Source organism: Mobula hypostoma, chromosome 9, assembly GCF_963921235.1.
Source record: "Mobula hypostoma chromosome 9, sMobHyp1.1, whole genome shotgun sequence".
NCBI lineage: Eukaryota > Metazoa > Chordata > Chondrichthyes > Myliobatiformes > Myliobatidae > Mobula > Mobula hypostoma.
In genome coordinates this window covers 99,770,372-99,792,782 of record NC_086105.1, presented here as the reverse complement: position 1 = coordinate 99,792,782, position 22,411 = coordinate 99,770,372, and the positions used below count along the sequence as shown (strand labels likewise).

The 22,411-nt window shown below is 40.9% G+C and overlaps 1 protein-coding gene across 3 annotated transcripts in view; it reads left to right on the top strand.

The window, feature by feature from the left end:
• unkl (unk like zinc finger) overlaps positions 1 to 22,411 on the top strand; it is a 152,846-nt gene that overhangs the window by 56,609 nt on the left and 73,826 nt on the right. The gene's annotated exons all lie outside the window — the stretch shown is intronic.

Genomic DNA, 22,411 nt, shown 5'->3' with positions numbered 1-22,411 from the left:
TTGTCTGCCTGACTCCTAGTAATGCACTGCCTCAGTTATACGTTGTTTCATTAGACTGTTGTATAGATACATTAATAATCTACACAGCAGGTGGAATAGTTTCAATGCAGAAATATGCTGGGTTTGTAGATACCAGTAAATATTTGTTGTAGGTTTTATATTGTGCATATAAATATTGTTGCTAATTGATGAGTGATTTATCACACAAGTTTTGGTTTGAGAAATCCATTTGAAGGCACCCATTCATACAGTTCTTAGACATCAAGGAATGTCTAGTTCATTCTTTAACAATGTTGGCTCTTGAGTTGAAGAATGGTGGTATTTCCACTATACTGTCCATGTCAAAAATATACTCTCCATTTGCCGGTTGCACTCCTCATTTGTAATCTTCAGTCCATGATTTCAGAGTGGAACTTGGTAGTATCTGCTCAAATGTGCCTTCTTTCCATGAATCTCTGGCACTGGCTTGATGTTTCCATTCAAAGTTGATTGCTAAATTTTGTTGATTTTAATTGACATTCTAGCTCCAAATTTAAACCCTGTAGGAGTTGAATGAATACCCACTTAATATGATTTTAAATGCAGAACTTTGTTTTGGATTTAATTTGAAGACAAAGGGGAAATTATTACCTCAATAAGATGATAATATGTCTTGATACAAACTTAGGGATTTATATATTATTAAGTGTTGAAAATTCATCTATTGCCTGGAGAATTTTGAGAAAAAAATCTCTGCCTTGCCTCCCTGCTATCCCCACCCCTCAAGCCTTCCTAACATATGTACTTTCTCAGTACTGTTTGTTTTAGAATTTACACCCTGATTTCAGAAAAGCAGAGGTTATATATGTGAGCAGTTAGTGAATTATGTTTACAATGTGGTGCATTGTATTTGATGTGCTATAGTGTTGAAATATCAAGTCAAGATGAAAGATGCTGGGAAAAACTCAATAGGTGAGGCAGTATGTGTAGATAGAGAGTGAACTGGTATTTTAGATTTTTCATCAGAAGTGTTCATCAGAATCACTTTGAGCATCATTTCCAGTACTTTTTTAAAATTTCAAGCAGCTGCACCTAATTTATATTGAAATATCAATTCCCTGGTTTGCCTTCTCCTATTAGGGTAGTTACATCAGTAGTTATGTGAAAGTTCTGGGCATAGCTGTTAACTATGAAAATGACATCCTGCCTTGTCTCTTACAGGGCCAGTCTTAGTCTTTGTAGAGTTTGTTATTTAAGAAAATGTTTGAGATATCCATTGATTGTACAGGGATTTCTTCAGTCAGTGAAGACTGTATCTAAGCTTTTAATCCAAGCTGAGTGATAATGTGACATGATTGAAAATAGATGAAAATGCCTTCTACTGTGGGCATGCTTAAAACAACTTCAGAGTTGGCTGATTTCCCTCGCATTGTGAACCAATGAAAATCAACCCTACAGAGAATTTTTTTGGAGGTATAGAACCCTACAGACAATTTTTTTGGAGAAGAGAGTAGAATGTCCCTGCAATTTATATTTTGAGTCACTTGTTACTTCATCAGCCTTGTGGGTAAGTAAGGAAAATATTGTTCCCCTCTGAGAAGTAACTTTTTTCAATGGATTATATTTGTTTTTCCCGATCCTAGCCTGAGAGTAATGAAAGTTAGGTCAGCTGTATAACTTGGGTCCAAATATTTATCTGGAAGTCTAACTTGCACTTTCTCTTAGTTTACTTTCTTTATGTCCCTGGAAAGGAGTTATTTCTTTAAACATGGGATTAATGCAAACATTAAATTCATTTAGTACTTTGATAGATTTTTTCATTGTTGCACAAAAGACAGGCAGTCACGTGAGGTCATTTGGAATGACTGAAAGCTCGGACACATAGGTGCTACTATCTGTTGAGTGGATCAGTTTCTCTCACCGTGATTCCGACGCTTACGGCACAGTGACCAGAAATGTATGGGTATCAATGATTAGATTTAAACAGTAAGAGTGTCAGGGACACCTAAAATCTGGCGTCAGGGATATACTGGTACCAGTAAATAGTTTAAGTAAGAGTGGGATTTGTGGAATCTGAGCTCACAAGTTTAATCCCTATAAAACACTCTAGTGAACAAAAGAAAAAGAAAATCGGTAAGTAGGGTGAGGAAGGGAGATTAGAAGTTGGTAATAATGGGACAAGGAGAGTCCTGCCTGTCCCAAATATGGGGACATCAGCATGGTATATGTTTAATAATTAAGGGAGGGGATTGGTAGAAGAATTACAGATGGGAAACCAAGGAGTGTACATCGACCTTGGACTGTAGGAGAACTACAGGCCATGTAGAAGAACAGCCCGACCCAAGACAGGTTTGGGAAAAGCTATTCAAGAACTTAAAACTATTGTTTGTTGTCACAAACCTTAATGAGGACATGGTTAGCCCCCAAATTCAAATTTTTATGAAGTTAAATTTCAGGGCTTTCAGGAACACTGTAATGGTGCCAAATGAAGATTTTAATAAAAGTATGTATGATGCATTACATGCTGCCTTTCCTAAAAAGGCTAATTGGTCTAAGATTATGGAGACAAGGTAGAGGTGAATATTTAAAAGAATATATACAGAAAATGGAACAATATTGAGAACTGCTGAAAGAGCAGACTATGGGACTTATAATTAGTATTATCGCAAATGGTCTTTGGCCCAAATTGCATTCTATCCTTTCCAAAACAGAACAGCTTATTAATGTCCCAAAATCAGACCTAGTGGAGGTTAGCGCAAGAGACCAGGATTTATATCATGCGTTCCTGTTTTTCTCTGGACATTCCTATAAACATATGTGGAAGAGATTTATTGTGTAAAATGTGTGCTGCTATTACCTACACTACTGAGGGACTTAACGTGTGTATAGCAGAAAGCCATTGTGGGTGAAACTATTTCAGTAGTAGTCAACCTATTTTGTACAAGTGGCAGTTACTCACCACTCACTTATCAAGGAGTTTGGAACATTTTTTGCGACAGTGCCTTGACAGCCTAAGCAGATTTTTCTAGATTTCCATCAGATCAACAACTCGGTAAGCGGCATTGTTCTCTTTACTGCATGGCTTATTCTAACTCAGTTGGAAATCTTTTCCCAGAGCCTGAAAAGGGGATTGATAGATGATATAAATCAAACTTGGTATGTGTCTGGTTTATCACAAGTTTGTGAACAATACAGGTTTCCCCCGCCATCCAAAGGTAGAGCGTTCCTATGAAATGGTTCCTAAGCCGGAATGTCGTAAAGCGAAGAGGCAATTACCATTAGTTTATATGGGAAAAATTTGTGAGTGTTCACAGAGCCAAAAATAACCTACTAAATCATGCCAAATAGCACATAAAACCTAAATAACAGTAACATATAGTAAAAGCAGGAATGATATGATGAATACACAGCCTATATAAAGTAGAAATACTTTTCCACAATCATTGCCGCACTGTTCTCCATAGCGAAAATCTCATGCAAGTGCTCTCGGCAGAAAAATGGCGCAAGCGCTGTCGGCAAAAACACTCTCTCCAATAACTTTTAAGCTATGAAGCTGCCAAATCATACCAAATAACACTTAAAAATACCCAGCCTATATAAAGTAGAAATAATACATGTACAGTGTACTATCACTTACAGGAATCAGGAAGACGTCGAGCACACTGATGATGGTGTGTTAGGCTGAGTCGTCAGAGGTTGGGGTGGTGCAGTGGCCCCCACCCTCCGGGCAGCGACCTGATACCAATCCACGAAGAATGCAGTGGTACAGTGGTAGCTGGAACACACTCAGCACATCTTTAAGAAAAAAACGAAATAAACAAGCTAATTAATTAGGTGCCGCCCGGCATGTAAGTGTCGGCCCAGATCAGAGGCCACACAATTGGCAATCGCCTCTGATCTGGGCTGACATTTACGTGCCGGGTGGCACCTAATTAATTAGCTTGTTTATTTCGGCTTTTTTTCTTAAAGATGTGCTGGGTGTCTCCCGGCTACCACTGCATTCGTGGATTGGTACCTGTCCGCGGCCCCGGGGTTGGGGTGGTGGGACACTGGGGTGTCGTCTGTTTCCATCAGGGCAGGCAGGTCATCTTCTTCTATGTCTGCCTGCCTCCGTGTCGAAGATCGAGGTTCGTCATTTGCTGTGGCTGATGTGGAAGGCTTGCTTGACTGCTTAGCCTCGTGCATTTTTAGATCATACAGTTCTTTGTAAGCACTCAAATCATCCTGCAAATATGCCCTAAACCAACGCACCCTTTCAAAATTAAAGTAATACTTTATCATTGCAGCGAAAATCTCACGCAGTTGCTTCACCTTCAGTTCCTGGATGACTTCACTTTCGGTCCATTTGCTACTGCATTTGGTGTCAATTCTTATCCTTTCCTCTTCCATTTGCATCAGCTCTTCATCTATCAGTTCTTGGTCATGGAATGCCAAAACCTCTTCAACATCATCTTCTTCAACTTCCACAAGCCAAACTCACTTTGTCCTTACTTCGTTCACCATGATCGAAACACTTAATTATGTCTAGTTTTATGCTAAGTGTAACACCCGTACGAACTCTTTCAGGCTTTTCCGATACCTTAGAACTCATCTTGCATATGGCTGCTCACAGGCACGTGTTTAAGCAATGCCAGCGAGAATGCTGTTCCGAATCTGGGGGAGAGCGGCTGCTTGGGGCGTGTGCTGCCTTTTTTCGTAACAGTGAAAACACCTTCTGTTAGCGAAAACAGGTAACTAATGTAGGTCTTTCGTAACAGTGAGGTTTCGTAAAGCGGGGGACACCTGTATATGATACACCTTTTACAAAATCCAGGGAAACTAGTGAAGTTGGAAGGATCAACTACAGCACCCTCTGATGGACTGTTTGTGCGCTTACAGATGGATTTCATAGTATTACCTTCATGTGAATGATATAAATATGATTCAGTCATTATTGATGTTTTTTCATGGTGAGTTGAAGTATTTCCTTGTAGAAAGAATGGTGCAGTTACAGTAGCTAAATGTTTATTCAAGGAAATCATCCCAAGGTTCGGGATCCCTTGGAAACTGTCTAGCGACAAGGGTTCTCATTTTACTGGGAAGGTAATAAAAGAGTATGTAAGCCTTTATAGATTGACCAACATTTCCATTATGGCTACCATCCTCAGTCAGCAAGCTTAGTAAAAAGGATGATTGGAATGATTAAAAACAAGCTTAGTAAAATGTGTGAGTGATTGAAATTTAATGAGGCAAGTTATCTTCTACTAATCTAAAGAAATGCCGAACATGTGATAAACAGCATGATAGAGACAGTGAAAAGTCCAAAGAGCAAATCTTTGCATTAACTTAATGAGTGAAAAAACACCACATTATGGATTGTATAACGTTTCAAACCAAACTAAAAACAAAATGAAAAAGTGCCGCAGCAACTTCAAGTGGGCGGTCCTGCTTGTGACACTACTGTTGGTGCTCCACCCTGGGAAACACCTACTACTGAAGCTCTGCCCAAGGAATTACTGCTCACATCAATTATTCTCCCTGTACAGTGCCATGACTGAAACTCAGAATTACAGCACCCCGGGAACAGCAACATCATCTGAACTCCCAGGTATCAAAAATGGACGTGACATGGACTCTGCAGTGACCCCAAGTGACTTGTGAGAATGACAGTGAAGAAACAAGTAGATTGACAGCTATGTCAGATGAAACTATTGCTGATTAATTTATTGACAAGCTAGTGGCAATTCAATTGATAATTGCTGAACCACTCAACAATCTGCTGAAGGACAAGAAATGCTCAGACAACCCTGTGGCTCTTAATGAAGAACAACTGAAAGTATTTTAATGTTTAACGGTAACAGTGTACTGTGCCTGTGTTAAGAAGCTTTGATGCAGTTGGACAATTCACTCTGTATCTCAATGAAAAACACGTGATAGCAGTCTTAATTCAAGAGCATGGAGACAGACAGCATCCTGTTGGTTAATGCTCTGCAAAAGATTTACTCTATACACTGGCTTCTCAAATGATTCAAATGGTTGCTTCTGGAACCGAGGGTAACATGCCATCAGGTAACATGCCACTGCAACTGAAAGGGCAAGGGCCCCTATCTGGGGAGCAGTAAAGGTACATGTACAGAACTGACAAAATCCAGCCTTCCTCTTCAGCTAAACGCCACTTAATGGGTATGTTACTGGGGAAGTAGAGAGACCTGTGGCACTGGAAGGGCTGCTGTTATCTTGCCTACGTAGTGCACCACGTGCGACACTTGGCGTCACTATCTCACCACCCTCTGGTCAGGTGGCACCAAAGGTCCATAACAGAGGCGGAGAGATTTTGGATAATTGCCTTTTTGGGATATGGGAAAGGCTAGATTGTCCTGGGAACTGATTAACATGGCATTGGCAAACTGCAAAAAGGCAAGTGGATTTGGTTACTGGAAGAATGGCAAATAAACTAATTAAGCAGACTAACAGAACGCACACAGTCTTTGAACTGGTGCAGGTAAATAACACACACAAAATGCTGGAGGAACTCAGCAGGCCAGGCAGTATCTATGGAAAAGAGTACAGTTGAAGTTTCAGGCTGAGACCCTGCAGCAGGACTGGAGAAGAAAAGCTGAGGAGTAGATTTAAAAGGTGGGAGAGGAGCGGATAGGTGAAACCAAGGGAGGGGGAAGGATGAAGTAAAGAGCTGGGAAGTTGATTGAAAAAGATTCGGGGCTGGAGGAGGGGGAGTCTGATAGGAGAGGACAGAAGGACATGAAAGAAAAGTGGGGGGGGGAGCAGCACCAGAGGGAGGCGATAGGTAGACAAGGAATTGAGGTGAGGGAGGGAAAAAAGGGATGGGGAATGGTAATGGGGGGGGGGAACATTACTGGAAGAGTTTGAGAAATCGAGGTTCATGCCATCTGGTTAGAGGCTACCGAGACAGAATATAAGGTGTTGTTCCTCCAACTTAAGTGTGGCCTCGAAACGACAGTGGAGGAGGCCATGGATAGACATATCAGAATGGGAAGTGTAATTAAAATGGGTGGCCACTGGGAAATCCCGCCTTTTCTGGCTGATGGAGCGTAGGTGCTCGGCGAAGCGATCTCCTAATCTATGTGGGTGTCGCCGATTATACAGGAGGAGGCCACACCCAGAGTACCAGACACAGTATATGACCCCAACAAACTCACAGGTGACGTGTCGCCTCACCTGGAAGGACTATTTGGAGCCCTGAATGGTAGTGAGGGAGGATATGTAGGTGCAGGTATAGCACTTGTTCCGTTTGCAAGGGTAAGTGCCAGGAGGGAGATCAGTGAGGAGGGATGAATGGACAAGAGAGTCAAGTAGGGAGCCATCCCTGCGGAAAGCAGGAAGTGGAGGGGGAGGGAAAGATGTGCTTGGTGGTGGGATCCCATTGGAGAAGGCGGAAGTTGTGGAGGTTTATGTGCTGGACGTGGAGGATGGTGGGGTAGTAGGTGAGGACAAGAGGTGGAGGATAGGGTGAGAGCACCTGTGCGTGAAATGGACCACACTCCTCCACCTGGTGGAAATTATCCTCACTCGAAATAATTTCTCCTTTGGCTCCTCCCACTTCCTTCAAACAAAATGTGTCACCATGGGCACTTGCATGGGTCCCAGCTATACCTGCCTGTTGGCAACGTGGAACAGTCTATGTTCCAAGTCTACACTGGTGACCACCTGCATTTTTGCTACGCTACATCGACGACTGCATTGGTGCTGCTTCTTGCATCCATGCTGAACTCATCGACTTCATCCACTTTGCCTCTGTCTTTCACCCTGCCCTCAAATTTACCTGGTCCATTTCTGACATCTCCTCTCTCCCCTTTCTCAATCTCTCTCTCTCTCTCTGGAGGCAGCTTGTCTATTGATGTGTGTACAAACCCACAGATGCTTATAGCTACCTGGATTATACCTCCTCCCACCCTGTTACTTGTAAAAACACCATCCCCTTCTCTCAATTCCTCCGTCTCCACTGCATCTGCTCTCAGAATGAGGCTTTTCAATCCAAAATAAAGAAGCTGTCCTACATCAAAGAAAAGGGCATCCCTTCCTCCACCATCAATGCTGCCCTCAACTGCATCTCTTCCATTTCACGTACGTCTGCTCTCACCCCCTCCTCCCACCATCATACCAGGAATAGGGTTCCTCTTGTTGTCCTTTACCACCCCACCAGCCTCCATGTCCAGCACACACAATTCTCCGCAAACCTCTGCCATCTCCAACAGGATCCCACCTCCAAGCACATCTTTCCCTTTCTCTCTCCCCCCTCCCCCACTTGCTGCTTTTTGCAGGGATCTATCCCTCCGATCCTCCCTTGTCCATTTGTTCCTCCCTACTGATCTCCCTCCTGTCACTTATCCTTGCAAGCAGCACAAGTGCTACACCTGTCCCTATACCTGCTCCCTTACTACCATTCAAGGCCCTGAACAGTCCTTTCAGGTGAGGTGACTCTTCACTTGTGAGTCTGTTGGGGTCATCTACTGTGTCCAGTGCTCCCGGTGTGGCCTCCTGTATATCGGTGAGACCCGATGTATAGCGCCCCCCCCAATTCACCATTCCCCATCCTCCTTTCCCTCTCTCACCTTATCTTCCCCTTCAGTTTTCAGCTATCACCTTGTGTTTCTCCTTCCCCTCCCCCTACCTTTTAAAATCTACTCCTCAGCGTTTTTTCTCCAGTCCTGCTGAAGGGTTTCAGCCCAAAACATCAACTGTACTTTTTTCAATAGATGCTGGCTGGCCTGCTGAGTTCCTCCAGCATTTTGTGTGTGTGTGTTGCTTGGGTTTCCAGCATCTGCAGATTTTCTCTTGTTTATGGCAGGTAAGTAACACTTGTGGTGATAAGGGGTGATTTGCTGTCTTTTTTTCACAAAGCTATCACTGACTGTTGTGCAGTGCTAGCCTTCTTTTGCAGCAAGTAAAATAAACCAGTTATAATTGGTATACCCTTGAGTTTTTTGTTATAAGACGTAGTGAAAAGGTGCTCAACATCATACTTTTTATTTATTAATTGTAGGGTATACTGAAAAAGAATACAACAAAGAAAATCTTTCACATTTGATAAAGTTTTTCTAGCTGTGTCCAATTTCAACAGCGGCAACAAAGGCTATGTGCGTGGAAGTGTGTTTTTGCATAGCTGCTCACGTGCACAGGTTAGGGGAAACAGTGATTGTAAGTAATTGGCGAGGAAGGTCCTAGAGGAATTTTGGATGGAAAATACAAGAAAATAGAAGATAACACAAACTTTCATCTGGTGCAAATGCTACTATTAATATCCTCTATTTTTGTATTTTGCTTTCTTTTCTATGTTGTTCCATGGTGCTTCTGATTTAAGCCTGTACTTCAGTCTTGTTTGCTACTTAATATTTTGCTTTATTTATATATTTGACTTGAGCCAGATTTCCACAAGCTGGCTGGTGCTATGTATATTGTATAATAAGGTTGCTTCAGAGGATGAGGATCAGCTCTCTAATAGGAACAAAAAATCACCTTAACTAGCTCAATATTTCTCTTTACAGCCATATAGTTATTTACAATATAAACTTGTTGAAATGCAAAGATGTGCATGAAATCTAGGTTTTTTTAAATTCCTGACTGGAGTGAAGTCAACAGCAAACATCTGTGAATGAAAGTGAAAACTGGAATTGTCTACAGCTGTAACAAGTATAAATGTCTGGATGTATTAATACACTTTTGAAATTTATTGAAGGAAGACTGAAGTTCCTCCCTGCTTTTACAGGTTTCCCCTGCCATCCGAAGGTAGAGTGTTCCTATGAAACGGTTTGTAAGCTGGACTGTCGTAAAGCGAAGAAGCAATTACCATTTATTTATATGGGAAAAATTTGTGAGCGTTTGCAGACCCAAAAATAACCTACCAAATCATGCCAAAATAACAGTAGCATATAGTAAAAGCAGGAATGATATGATAAATACACAGCCTATATAAAGTAGAAATACTTTTCCACAATCATTGCCGCACTGTTCTCCATAGCGAAAATCTCATGCAAGCGCTCTCGGCAGAAAAATGGCACAAGCGCTGTCGGCAAAAACACTCTCTCCAATAACTTTTAAGCTATGAAGCTGCCAAATCATACCAAATAACACTTAAAAATACCCAGCCTATATAAAGTAGAAATAATATACGTACAGTGTAGTATCACTTACGGGAATCGGGAAGACATCGAGCACACTGATGATGGTGTGTTAGGCTGAGTCGTCGGAAGTTGGGGTGGTGCAGTGGCCCCCACCCTCTGGGCAGCGACCTGATACCGATCCACGAAGAATGCAGTGGTACAGTGGTAGCTGGAACACACTCAGCACATCTTTAAGAAAAAAGCCGAAATAAACATGCGAATTAATTAGGTGCTACCGAGCATATAATTGTCGGCCCAGATCAGAGGCAATTGCCAATTGCGCCTAATGCAATTAGGTGCCGGGTGGCACCTAATCAATTAGCATGTTTATTTCGGCTTTTTTCTTAAAGATGTGCTGAGTGCCTCCCGGCTACCGCTGCATTCTCCGCGAATCGATATCTGTCCGCGGCCTGGGGGTTGGGGTGGTGGGACACTGGGGTGTCATTTCATCGTTGTCTGTTTTCGTTAGGGCAGGCAGGTCATCTTCTCCTATGACTGCCCACCTTGATGTCGAAGATCAGGGTTCATCGTCTGCTGTGGCTGACGTGGAACCTTGAAAAACGACAGAATGCTTGACTGCTAGCCTTGCGCATTTTTCTATCATACAGTTCTTTGTAAGCACTCAAACCATCTTGCAAATATGCCCTAAACCGACATACCCTTTCAAAATTAAAGTCGTACTTTACCATTGCAGTGAAAATTGCTTCATGTTCAGTTCCTGGACAACTTCACTTTCGGTCCATTCGCTACTGCATTCGGTTTCGATTGTCATCCTTACCTCTTCCAATTGCATCACCTCTTCATCTATCAGTTCTTGGTCATGAGATGCCAAAACCTCTTCAACATCATCTTCGTCAACTTCCACAAGCCAAACTCACTTTGTCCTTACTTTGTTCACCACGATCAAAACGCTTAATTATGTCTAGTTTTATGCTAAGTGTAACACCCTTACGACTTCTTTCAGGCTTTTCTGATACCTTAGAACTCATCTTGCTAAGGGCTGCTCACAGGCACGTGTTTAAGCAATGCCGGCGAGAATGCCATTCCGAATCCCGGGGAGAGCAGCTGCTGGGGGCGCGCACTGATTCTTTTTCGCGTGCTGCTTTTTTCGTAACAGTGAAAACACCTGTTAGCGAAAACAGGTAAATAATGTAGGTCTTTCGTAACAGTGAGGTTTCGTAAAGCGAACGTTCGAAAAGCGGGGGACACCTGTATTCTCCTTGAACAATTATGCTATTTTAAAGAAAAATTAGGCTACGTCCACAATAGACTGGATAATTTTGAAAATGCCAGTTTCGTGTAAAAACGATAGGCGTCCACACCAGGCGTTTTTGAAAATACCTCTGTCCGCATTAAAACGGGTATTTGGGCGAATCTCCTCCTACTGGGCATGCGCGGGACACATCTACAGAAAACAAGTGAAGTGGAAACAGTATACTTGGTACGCGTTTGTCCAGTTACAGACTAGAAAAGCTTAAAAGGAAATTGCCAAACGATGAACAGCTGTTGGCTCTCGCGCAGGAGGACTTAAAACTAAAAAAAACAAATACTGGAGTGTATGGAGGCAACCGACAGGGAGTTCACAGACAGTATGACCCGGCTGACAAGCATTGAAAAACTGACTAACTCTGTTGCAGAGGGATTTGCAATGATGAGGAATATGATGGCCCCCTTCCCCCCCCCCCGTACTTTCATCGCCACAATACCAGCCTCACAGCCATTACAGTAGCTACACATACAGACACACAGACCTCCGGGTGGCCCCACCAGTATCTTCCCCATTCCCACAGAGGGGTCACCCTGGAAACATTTCCTACAGCCATAGTCTCTTCACCGATGAGTGGGACGACAGCTACAACTAAATGCAATAAGGCTTGTTACTGGGCAAAAGTGTGATTTGCTGTTACCTCATTTGTTTGCTTTTGCTTTTACTTTTACCATGTCTTTCTGTATTATTTTGCTGTATTTAACATGTGCAATAAAACGAGTTACTCGGCAAAAGTGATTTTATTTTTACCTGAGTAAAAGCGAACCTTACAATTTTCCTTTTTTGGCCTTAACATTTTCACGTCTGTGCCAAACATAAGCTACTACTTAAAAATGACATTTTGGAAGTAGTGACAATTGCATCTATTGACTGTTTGCACAAGCAATACATTAATAAAGCACCTTGTTAAATGTATAAAACATGTCTGCATCAGTGTTATCTTGCATGTCCATACAATGTTACATTAGGCTGTTACACATCTGTTGTCAGATACTGTTGTGGTGTTGGAGGTTGTGATCAAGAAAACAATGAAATGCAGCGCTGCCGCCACCATCTGCTCCGGCACGTCATGACAGCGTTTTTAAAAATAGCCGGTTACCCCGTACACACTACATCGCCCAACTGGCGTTTTCAGATTTAAACACTCTGGAGAGCGTTTTAGAAAAGCTCCATTTTCGGGGGAGGAAAACACCGTTTCAGTGTGGACGAAGGGTCAAAACAAACAGAAAAAGCTTCAGTTATGGATTTATCCAGTCTAGTGTGGACATAGCCTTAGAGTTAAAGTATCTCTTTGTTTTGTTGTTTGGACAAAGTATACTATTGTACATAAAAGAGCCAAATGGTAAGTACTTGAAACCATGTGAATCTTTTGAGATAAACATAATACGTTTAAATTGCAATGGAATATTTTGCTGTGCTTAATTGATCTTTTGTACGGACTTGTTTAACAAATGCTTAGTGAAATGTTAAGCATATTTCAATAGTCTCTTAAGCAGAAAATAACTGCTGGGCAATTTTTCAGGTTGTAGCAGCTTGATCAGGAGCTAATAATTAAAACTCAGCAAAACTTGAAGGAAAAGTCATCTTATTTTAAACATCCATGTTTCTATTTTACCCTTTTTTTTGAGCACCACACAGTGTGGTCATTTTTTTGGCCAGACTTGCCATTTTCCATTATTTTGTTTTGAAAGTTAGACATGGAAGTTAAATAGGAAGTTGTGGTGGAAGCTGAGGCTTCTATCATTGTGTAACGCTCAGCTATAGTGGCTTGTATTTATCCAGGGGAAACCCTGTCCGCTGACCACCTGGTCTCCCGGTGATGTCGGTTGCTGTACAACTGCCACCTGATTCAGCTTCAAACATCAATCATCAGCCAGCACCTTATAGATATTACTAAGTCTATGAGATTAATAGAAGTTCAATACAAAAAAGGAATGGGAAAGGCGCTAGACTTATCAAAGTTCAATTTCTTCGTGCACACGTTGGAGCTTGGGGACCTCTTTGGGACCACTCTGACCCCTTCGACTCGCAGCTTGGGACCACCTGGAGTGATCAACCTGAGTACATCTGTCGTCCTCACGGTCTCTCCTCCAACTCCCCGCCAAAAGCCCTGGTTCCCAGCCATATGAGACAGCATAACACACCAAGAAAGAATAACATGGACACCAATTGTCTCATAGTACATCTGCTATCTGTTATAACCCAAGCAAAGTGCTAACTAGAGACTTCCACAGCATTTAACATAACATAACAAAGAAGCCATTTTAATTTTAACATAACAAAGAAGAAACCCCGTACAATTGTTTGATAGCAAATTGAACGAATCAAACTGGCTGAAGTCAGTCTTCATCTAGATTGATTCAATCAACTGCGAAGTTTAAAGTAAATGTGTAAGCAAATGAAATGAAAGAAAAGATTGGTAGCTTGATCTGGCTGTTTGTTGGATTGCTCACTGAGCATGGGGGTTAGAATACCAGTCAAGGTGACATCATCAGTGTGCAACTGAGTGCTGTTTCTGTTGAGTGTTTGCATCTATATTGGTCCATCTCGCTCTGATTGGTTGGCTTTTACACTGGCTGCTAGACTCTGCTTGGTCTCGGCCAACCAATTAGCTGAGTGATCTCTATTGTCCTATATCCCTGGTTATCGGTCACTGTGAATGTTGATTCCTCGGGTGTCCATGGCTCATCCCTCAGCCCTGATCCCACAGACACCTAGGTTTATAAATTGCACCCAATTCAATATAGTCTTCTGTTGAGAACCAAGCTTTGAAGAATTTTCTTGATTTCTTGCTTTGTGTTTCTGCCAGAATTTGTAGTTTCCTAGACGAACTTGTGTCCTCCTTGGTCTTCATGTACTGGGATGTGACAGAGGATAGAGTCTTCTTACAGCTAGCTGACGATCATGTAGCCTCGTGATCGTTTTCTCCCTGCCTGTCCTACATAGTGTTTGGGGCATTTTCCACATTGGATATAGTATATTATGTTTGTTCTCTCCAGGTGGGCTTTTAGATCTTTGGGTCTTGAGGCAAGCATTCTGATGGTTGTATTGGGTTTGTGTGCTACTGTTATTCCATGTGGCTGAAGCAGTCGTACCATTATTTTGGAAATATTCCTGATGTTTGGAAGGGTTCACCTCTTGTCTGTTCAATAGAAGTTAAAAGGTTGTTTCTCTGGACAAGGCACCTTCTGATGATATTTTTTAGATAGCTGTTGCATGGGAATTCTTTGAAAAGGTGATTTTCTTCTTTCTTCTTGAGGTCCGTGCTACTGCAGTGTGTTTCTACACAGTTGAATAGGGTTTGGATGCAACTTTGTGGCAGTTAGAGTGATCACTGTGATAATTGGCAGTAAAGTTTAATACAGTTGCATACATTGCTGATTGGCTTTGCACCTCTTTTATCTGATTTTTGTTAGAGCTTTACCATAGAAGTTGAAGAGAATGACCAACTCCATTTCCTAGATGTGCTGATCAGGAAGAATGTGAACAGAAATTTAAAAACATCGGTTTACTGGAAAGGAACAAATATGAACCAAATCCTCAATTATCACAACCAACTGCCACAAACGAAGTTGTGTCCAAACACTATTCAGTTGAGTGGAAACACATTGTAGTAACACAGTGTCATCAGCAAATTTGAATATGGCATTAGACCTGTGCTAAGCCACACAGTCATAAGTGTAGAGCAGGGGGCTAAGCACACAGACTTGTACACCTATGCTGGTTAAGGTTGAGGAGGAGATGTTATCCATCCAAACTGACTGGGGTCTGCAAGTGAAGAAATCGAGGATCCATTTGCAAAAGGAGATATTGAGGCCAAGCTCTTGAAGCTTTTTGATTAGTATTGAATGCTGAGCTGTAGTCGATTAAAGGGCATCCTGATGTATGCACCTTTGCTGTCCAGATGTTCTAGGGTTGAGTGAAGAGCCAGTGAGATGACGTCTGCTGTAGACCCTTTGGTAGGCAAATTGGAGTGAATCCAATTTGCTTCTAAGGCAGGAGGTCTTATGTTTTATCACCAACCTCTCAAAACATTTAAATCACTGTGGATGTAAGTGCTACTGAATGATAGTCATTGAGGCAAGTTACTGTGTTCTTCTTAGGCACTGGTATAATTGAAGCATGCTTGAAGCAGGTGGATACCTCATACTGCTGAAGCGAGAGGTTAAAGATATTGGTGAACAATCACAGGTTTTTAGTACTTGGCCATGTAACCTCTCTGGGCCGGATGTTTTTTGTAGGTTCACTCTCCTGAAGGCTGCTCACACGTTGGCTTCAGAAACTGAAATAACAGAATCATCAGGAGCTGTGGGAGTTTGTGATGGTTCCTCCATGTTTTGATGGTCAAAGCAAGCATAGAAGGCATTGAGCTCATGTGGAAGTGAAGCCCTGTTATCACCTGTGTCGCTTGATAGTATTCAAGCCCAGCCACAACTTTTGCGCTACCTTCATTGATTCAGGTTTAGTCTGGAATTGCCACCTCACCCGTGAAATGGCTTTCTGGAGATCGTACCTGGACCTCTTGTAACTTGCTTGATCATCAGACTTGAATGCCTCTGATCTAGCCCTCATCTGATTGCAGATCTCATGGTTCATCTATGGCTTCTGATTGGGGAAGACCCTGAATGATTTTGTGGGGACTTAGTCCATGACAACCATTATGTATGCATTCAAATTCACAAATGAGTCCTTCAACACTGCCCAGTTCACCAACTTGAAGCAATCCTCGAGCCACTCCTCTGCCTTGCATGATCACCTCCTTGTTGTCCTTATCTTTGAAGCTTTCCTCTTTGGCCTCTGCCTGTTTGCAGGTAGAAGGATAGCCAAGTGATGTGATTTACCAAAATGTGGTCTGAGCGTGGAGCGGTAGGCATTCCTTATTTTATTTATTAGCGTGGTCTATTGTGTTGGGACCTCTAGTGCTACAGGGTGTGTGCAGATGGTAATTGTGTAGGGTTTTCTTCAACAAGCCTGGCTGAAATCCCCAACTGTGATTTGAAATGCGTCGGGATGGACTGTTTCTTGTCTGGAGGTGGCATTGTACAGTATCTCAAAGAGCTTGATTATAGTTGACCACTGGTGACGTGTAAACTGCAGTCAAGGTTATTGAGAAGTCCCTAGGTAAGTAGATGGCCTTTGACCTTTAGGTGTTCAAGGTCGAGGGAACGCAAACTCAACAAAACTGCCACGTCAAAGCACCACTCTATATCTTTTGCCTTTTCTGAATCAGCATTTTGGAAAATCTGTAAATCGAGAAGCCTTTGGGTCTGATTGCTATATCTGGCCTGCTGGGAGAAAGTTGTGTCTTATCAGACATAGAACACAACAATCTTTCATTTCCCTCTGATGCAGGAATCTTGCCCTCAGGTCCTCAGTTTTGTTCGCCAGTGACTGCACATTTGTTAACAAAATGCTAGATAGAAGGGAGCCTCATCCCCCTGTGTTTCATCCTGGGTTGGAGTATACCCCCTCACCACCACCACCTCCTCGCTTCTGGTCATGGCGATGAATCTGTAAGGCGTTCTATATGCTTGGTCTGCTGCATCCTTCAGAGGATTGTGAGATCTGTAGATTACTTAATTTACATTGCTTAAAAAGAAATTAGATGTTGCAGATTGCAGTGAGAGTAATTCAAAAGAGCTATATTTAGAATTATTGTACATAGCCCATAGAACATCAGCATGGTTCACTGGCACCATCTTGATGTTCAAAAGTGGCTTCAAGCACTGGATCATTCAAAAAAGAATAATTTAAGAATTATTATTCACTATAAGAAAGGTAGGACATTATAATTCAGCTTGACAGTAGTAGGAGAAATGCTGGGATCTTATTTAAGTAGTAGTAATGGGACATTTAAAGTGAAAAGTGTGAATAGGATGTACAATAATTCCTGAGGAGACTGAGGTCCTTTAACATCTGCCGGACGATGCTGAGGATGTTCTACGAGTCTGTGGTGGCCAGTGCGATCATGTTTGCTGTTGTGTGCTGGGGCAGCAGGCTGAGGGTAGTAGACACCAACAGAATCAACAAACTCATTCGTAAGGCCAGTGATGTTGTGGGGATGGAACTGGACTCTCTGACGGTGGTATCTGAAAAGAGGATGCTGTCCAAGTTGCATGCCACCTTGGACAATGCCTCCCATCCACTACATAATGTACTGGTTGGGCACAGGAGTACATTCAGCCAGAGACTCATTCCACCGAGATGCAACACAGAGTGTCATAGGAAGTCATTCCTGCCTGTGGCCATCAAACTTTACAACTCCTCCCTTAGAGGGTCAGACACCCTGAGCCAATAGGCTGGTCCTGGACTTATTTCATGGCATAATTTACATATTACTATTTAACTATTTATGGTTTTATTACTATTTAATTATTTATGGTGCAACTGTATGGTTTTATTACTATTTAATTATTTATGGTGCAACTGTATATGAATATAATGAAGGAAAGATAATGTTTGACAATTCTGTGCTTCTGAGGTTTTAACCGCCATAGGTAAATGTGAATCATTGTGGTGTATTTGAATACTCACAAAAATTTCAGTAACTGAAATGCTGCCGCGCACAAAGCTCTTGTTGCCATGAGGCTGAAATTGTCTTTTATTATAATGTTAATATTTTGAAATTGTGTTATTATAATTTTGAAATCATGTTAATATGATTGTGAAATGCCATGCAATTATATGTTAATGCATAAATCTGTAAGTTTTCTAAATAATGAACATTCCACAACCTTTGAAACATTTTAGAGCTTCAATATATTTACATTGTCAGTGTTTCAAGTTACAACACTGTTACAAGTTATTACAATAAACACAGAATTAAAGTCGGTAGCTCACTGTTAATAAACCACCAGCCTGCTGATGTCGACACTGTCCAGTCAAAACATTTTACTTTTTCCATTGTGCCATCGGTTGTTTTGATTGCCTGATATTGTTTACTCGTGTTGTGAGTTGGGGTTTGTTTGTATGCTCTGTAAAATTCTATATTCTGATTTGGTAAGTTCTCTTTAAAAAAAATCATAAGATAAGATTTTTAAATTAAAGAGTTAAAGGAAAAAATTCATTTCTGTAGATTTTTTGACTGGTCATTTTATTAAAATTATAAATATTTCACTTGTTAATTTTAAAAAATAATCTTTTTAATATATTCAGATTATTATTAATGTTAATATCCGAAGGTTGTCAAAAAGAAAAATAGAGGGTCAAATGATTTGAAGATCACAGCTTGTATAAAACTTAAGGTAGCTTTTGCAACTCATAGATACTGAACAAAAGATAAAAATTGGCAAAATTTTAACTTGATACTGGCGATGTATGCACCGTTTGTGTGGAAGTGTAAGTGAGGGGAGAGGTGAGTAGTGGAAAAAAAATGGAAAGAATGGAACTTAGATTACTTAAAACAACATCTTAACCAGAGAATTCGTATAGATGGCAGTTACCAAATCATGCAGTCAGAAATCTGAAATTATGTGCATGTTAATTGAAGCTCCAAATGAGCACGCAGCAGGAGTGAAAACAAGATGCTTTAAAGAAATCTAACTCCAATATGGTCAGTGGTAATTGATGGCATTAATTTAGTAATGGCTACTTTGCATTCTGTGCAAGAAATTCATGCATATGTGGCCAATTATGTAAATATATCAGAGTTGGCGCAGTTTGAGTTTGTTGGGTGCATCAGCTTTGTGCTTCAGAGACATAATGGAAGAATTGCGGAAATCTGCTTTCTATACACTAATTGCTGATGAAAGTACAGACATTTCGGTAGAGAAAATGCTAACTTTATATTTAAGTTTTGACCAGTAAATGAAACTGTTGTGGGTATTTTGAAACTAACTGCATGTGACAATATCACTATTGTTGAAGCAATAAAAAAAGTTATCAATAACAATCTAGAATTGAAAAGATGGTGTTTATGCCAGACAGGGCAAATGCTATTCTTGGTGTAGAAAATAATAGTGTAACAGCAATTCTTTGACAAGAAATAAACTATCTGTCTGAGCAATATTGTGTTGCAAACAGAGAAGTCCTGGGATTAGACAATGCAGGGAAAAAAGTATCAAATATGCAAGATAGAGAAACACTGCTACCAGTGTTGAAGTGACATAACATTTAAAAAGAAAGCTAAAAGAATCACCTAATGTAACTGAATGTGATGTTATGTCATTTAGACCACTAAATGAAGTAAGGTGGCTGTCGAGACATTTTGCTGTTACTTCTTTAATGAGGAATTACAACAGCTTGATCCAGTATTGCAAAGAGTAAGTCCATGAATTTAACAATCCGATCAGCAGTTACTGCCTGATAATTTTAACCAATCCGCAATATTGACTAAATTAACTGTCTATAACGATGTTTTAGAAGATCTAGCATCTCTTTATAAATTCCTTCAGAAAAGCTGTTTGAACACAATTAAAGCACTGCAGTTGGCAAAAGCAATCATTAACAAGTTACAGCAACAGTATCTTGGCAATACTGTTTATTAGTGCAGGGTTCCCCAACCTTTTTTGCACTGCGGTCTGGCTTATTATTGACAATATTCTTGCGGACCGGCCGACCCGGGGAGTGGGGTGGGGTGGGTAGGGTTGCCAACGGACAAGAGTAGCAGTCAAATACATTGTGTTTGCCCCGAGAAAGACTACAATTACCATGAAGCCTTGCGCGGGCACCAGTGTGCATGTGTGTATGTGCCGATTTTTTTTCTACAAGTCGCTTTTGGCGATTCTTTTGGTGGGGGGGAGTGTTAATCACGACTGGAATAAGTTAATCATGACTGGGATAAGTGGCTAATACACTCAATTTCGTTTCTAAAAGGGTTTATCTAACGATTTTAATATTAAACACACAACATATTTTCCTCGCATGAATATAGTGATAAGTCAATTATCAGGGGAGGACAGGAGAGCTTGAAGTAAGTGTTGAACGAACTTCCAGTAGAAGTGGTAGAGGCAGGTTCGATATTATCATTTAAAGAAAAATTGGATAGGTATATGGACAGGAAAGGAATGGAGGGTTATGGCTGAGTGCAGGTCGGTGGGACTAGGTGAGAGTAGCGTTCGGCACTGACTAGAAGGGCTGAGATGGCCTATTTCCGTGCTGTTATTGTTATATGGTTATATAGGTCACTTATAAATCAATAACATCATAACATTTTAAGTAACGTTTGGATATTAAACATACAGCACATATTTTCCCCGTATGAACATATAAAATAATTGTGACCCACCAATATCGCTGAATCAGTGGGAGCCCTGGGCTTGTTTCCCTGCAACAACATGGTCCTATCGAGGGGTGATGGGAGACAGCAATATTCGAAGGGGGTTCCTTATGTCCAGTCTGTTCTGCAATTTAGTTTTCGTTGCATTCATTGCAGAGATATGTTGGAAATGGAAGCAACGTTTTCAGTGCTTTCATGGCTACCTCAGGATATTTAGCCTTGACTTTGATCCAGAATGCCAGCAGAGATGTTATGTCAAACATACTTTTCAGCCTGCCACCATTTGCAAGCTCCAGGAGTTGATCTCCTTCCCGCGCTGACATGGATGACGCGTGCGTAATGAGCTCACGTGTGTTCAAGCTCAACAGTGCGTGACAGGGAATGAGGAAAGGTGTAGCTGACTCATATCGCCAAATCATCGTTTCCTCGCAGCCGGGTAGTACATGCTTTGTGGCCCAGTACCGGTCCGCAGCCCGGTGGTTGGGGACCGCTGTATTCCTGTGACAAAGTGAAATAACTGCATCTGAGTTCTGATGTTGATACTGCACCTATTATTTGATTCAGTCAACGTGTGTGTAATCACTTGGATAATAGATTTCCTGATAATAGGTTAAGAGAATGGTAAGCTTTTGACCCTGTTACTATTGCAAATGCAACCCATTTTGAATTTCGAAAAGAGAATATTGTATGACTGAGGAAAAAAAACTCAGCTACTACTATGAACTGCAACAAAAGCGTTGCCTGAAAAATATCATAGCAATACCGTGATTTCAAATTTGTAATTTTTGAAAAAGTTAAGACTGGTTCAATTAAGATGTTCACTAATATGTTGAACTGTGTACTTAGAAACAAAGAATTTGAAGAACTGTTGACATTGTTGGAACATTTCAAGCTTCTAGTGCAGTCTGCGAACATGGATTCAATCTAATGAATTCAATCAAGTGTAAATCCAGAAACAGCCCGGAAGTAGAACATTTGGATGATCTAATGAAGATTAAGATGCATCTTTCATTTGGATGCAAAATTAATCTGGACAGTGTTTTTTGACAATGGATATGTAATAAAAAAGTTTATGTGAAAGTTTGCTTTGTACTGTATTTCATTATTCCATTCAATTAAGAAATAAAACCAAAAGTATGTGATTTTTTTAGTTTTCATTCTAAATATTCCGAGTATACATATTACAAAAAACACTTAAAGTACCACACAGATTTAAGGCTAGGTAAATAAATTAAAATCTGGAAAAAAATCCTCTTCAGAGCAATAGTTGCTCCATGCAGGTGTTTTTAAAAAAAAAAAGTGAGAGGGAATGTTGGATGGAAAGCAGAATAGAAATAGAGCAGTTATTTAGTGCTGAGAAGCTTTGACTAATGGGATGCTGCAAAGATCAGTGCTACTGTCAGTTTTTCACAAATTGTATCAACTTAATGAAGAACAACATATCCAAATTTGCCAATTATATAAAGCCAAATGGTATTAGTTAATTAAAGGAAATGCCAGAAATAGTCAGGTCAGGAACATCTATGAAAGAAGAACAGAGTTGATAATTAAGCTGAAAACCTTTTAGTAGACTTTTGACATTTGTTGGAAGGGACTTGGAATTAATGTATAGCTACAGCAAGTAATTAAGATGACAAATGTTGCATTCTCATCTTTGGAAGTGGGATCTCCCAGCGGCCATCTGGTGGATAGAGCGAAGGGTCAAACAGATTTAATTATAAGAAAACAGTAATCTTGCTCCAATGGAGGGAGTGGGTTTGGGGTTCTGCCATTTTAACTGTCACTCATTATTTGGGTCACACTTCTGTTTTTGTGGATGTCTACAAAAAA